The sequence below is a fragment of the Atta cephalotes genome (genome assembly GCF_000143395.1).
Source record: "Atta cephalotes unplaced genomic scaffold scaffold00738, whole genome shotgun sequence".
In the NCBI taxonomy this organism is placed as follows: domain Eukaryota; kingdom Metazoa; phylum Arthropoda; class Insecta; order Hymenoptera; family Formicidae; genus Atta; species Atta cephalotes.
In genome coordinates, this window is record NW_012130802.1 from 1 (window position 1) to 3368 (window position 3368).

Here is a 3368-nt window from a genome sequence, read left to right on the forward strand (position 1 = left end):
TATATATATATATATATATATATATATATATATATATATATATATAAAACAATTTTCTACAATGAAATTTGTATAACCCTGTAAGGGCATTAATTACGTTGATTAACCATTGAATAGGTGACGAAATTCTATCATCATAATCAATATCACTGAATGAAATATTTGCAGCTTTTTCATGTTATCTGCATCAATAATAACGCAAGATCATATTTTCTCTGCGTATGAAAAATTTGTTTTATGTTACATATAAACATAAGATAACGAGATATAACGAGAAATATAATTCGAAAGACCCGTCTTATTTTCGAAGCTAATTATGCGTACATCCGCTTGCGATGAAATACATGAATGAGTAAATTGGTTAATTATTTTTGGTAATAAATAATGTCGCCTGCAAAAGTTCGAATATGTAAAAAGACATCATATTCTTTAAATTCAATGAAATGATTTTTAATGATATCTGCTCGTATATTAAAACATATTGCATGTATTACATTGTAATACATGTACATATTTGTTAAATATGTACAAGTACACATTGTGTTACAAGTACATATTTAGTATATATTTAGTACGTGCATACGTGTGTATCTGCCTCTATGTGCTATTATTCGAATAATTAAAATAAACCAATAAGGTACATATAAAGTCAGAAATAAAAATACGTGAGTAAACAAAAGTTATATAAAATTTAGGATCGCTAATTTATCAAAAACTATACTGAAAAAGCTATACCTACTACACTGAATTATACCCAAAACTAAACTAAACTATTCAAAATCAAAATAAACCAAACTGTACTCGAAACTATATATATTCAAAATTATATTTTATACATTATACTCAATTACTTTATACATTATATTCAATTACATTATATTCAATTACTTTATACATTATACTCAAACATATACTCGAAACTACAAATTATACTTTATATATATCCTCAAACATATAGTCTTTTTTTATTTATACTTCATTTCTGTATATATTAAATGCTGAGTATGAAGTTTTCAAAATCTGAAAGAAAAACATGAAAAGCATTAATATACATAGAAGATAATGCATTTATGTAAAAAATTTCGACTGTATTTTCGTACATACGCGACAAATATCGATATTATAAATCGTGTATCTTCATATTTGACATATACTACATCAAACTATTTATTTGGATACCAAATGATACTAACATTGCTGTAAGACTGAATAGATAAAGTTATCAAGAAGCTGCTAGTAAACTTTATAGGAATTGTGCTATGTATCATGATCATTAACAATCCTTTTTTTTCATTGATTGATAGTAATGGCCAATTCATACGATATATAGCATCTGTCATGCTCATACTCTATTAACATAATATAAATAGAGTTATTATTACATAATAATATCGAACAATCTTAATGATATTATTATATAATCTTATACAGGCGCGTGTATGCACGTGTATTAAATATATTCTTATTATATTCAAGTATAAAATAGTTCAAATTCGTTGCGGACAAATAATTTGTTAGATTATTTTGCACCCTTATACAAAAAATTAAATTGTCCAAAAGTACCCGCCATTTCCATTAACTCACAAAAAATTGGTTAAGTACCTATCTATTTTGTATTTATATCTATATTATAACGTATCTATATTATATTATATTGTATCTATATTATAACGTACAATACATAATAGTTACTTTAAGTATAACTTCATTTTCGAACCAGCAGTAAATGAAGATTTATACAAATTTGCAGGCGATATATGCTAATAAAGCTGCAGCTACAAGCAGTTCCTTAATATGCATTGACAAGTAATACACACTCGTACATAATATCAGTAATAATACTACTAAAAAACTGAACAAAAAGAACTTGGTTGAATGTAACGTTTATTACTTTGGCGTATCTGTAATGGTTTCTATTAGTCCTGCATTGCATATGAGTAAAACAATTACTAAATACTTTGATGTGTAATTTTATAATATAATTTTATAATATATATATAAAAATAATGAATATATATGATGTATAATATTTATATCATTTTAATAGCTGTGTAAAAATTTCATCATGCATTATTTACAGAAATTTGAGAATTATTTGATCCCTACCCAGGAAAAAATGTTTTATATAAAATTATATAAAATTATATATAATTTATATAACTGTATATAAATGGACATATTTTATATATAATTGTATATATCATTATATATATCATTATATAAATTATTTATAATTATATATATAAAGATGTCCATTTATATACAATTATATATAAGATTATATATAATTTTATATAATTTTATGTAATTATATATAAAACATTTTTTTTTCGGGTAGGAAGTACTTTTTCTATCACAATTCATCATGAAATTACTATACAAGAATTGTCCTCGGATTTTTTACACAAATTTTAATAGTATATTCTATAAACTGCAATAAGAAAAATATATTGTATAAACATATAATTGCTGAAATTCTTTATTAAAAAGTTATGAAAAGTTAACAAAAATATGAAATGTGTAAGAAATAATTTTTACTTTTGCATGTCAAAGTATCATCCGCTCTAATTAAAAGGCAAATTTTTACAGAGGGATTTCTTCTACCCTTCTCTAAAAAGGTGATAAATTCAGAATTAATCGATATTAAGCTTGTATTAATATCAGCAGATCGCACTTTGAAATGCAATATTAGGTCAATTATTTCCAACATATTCTATATTTTTGTTATAATTTTTGATAAAATATTTTAGGAACTGTATGTATATAATATATTTTTTTTAATTTTAGATCATGGAACGTATCGTTAAACTGCGTGTAAAAAATCCGGGAACACAATATAATTAAATTACTTTAAGAATATACACCTATTGTCCAGCTTGTAACAATTATCTATTAATTTCAAACAAAATTATTTCAATTATTTTTAAACGATTTTTATAAATATTAATAGATACCATTATGAATAATACCAGTTTTTAAATGTAATAATGTGCATATATGTGTATATGTAACGTAATACATACGTGTAAAAACGGATTCTTACGTGACTTACTTCTAAATGCTGAGGTGATGCTGTATGCACTCCGACAGTTTTATTTCATTTTCATTCGACAAAGAGCGTGCGTGTCCGAGATATGTAACTGTCTTTTTAATTATGAACTTGTGAAGACGACTTTTGAAAATTTCAAATTGAGCACATGTTTGTAAAATCAATCCGAAGATTAAGATTTCCGTGCCAACATTTATCATGGTGGCAAAAATTGTAGTTACCATTTAATGAATAGATATAGTCCAAAATATCGTAGATACATTATAATTACATGGCAACCATATTCGATAAGGCAGATGACCTTGCACGTTTAATACTG

The 3368-nt window shown here is 24.4% G+C and overlaps 1 pseudogene; it reads right to left on the bottom strand.

Annotated features, from left to right (window-relative positions):
- Positions 1–969: 969 nt before the first annotated feature.
- Positions 970–1922, bottom strand: LOC105625299 (annotated as a pseudogene).
- Positions 1923–3368: the final 1446 nt, after the last annotated feature.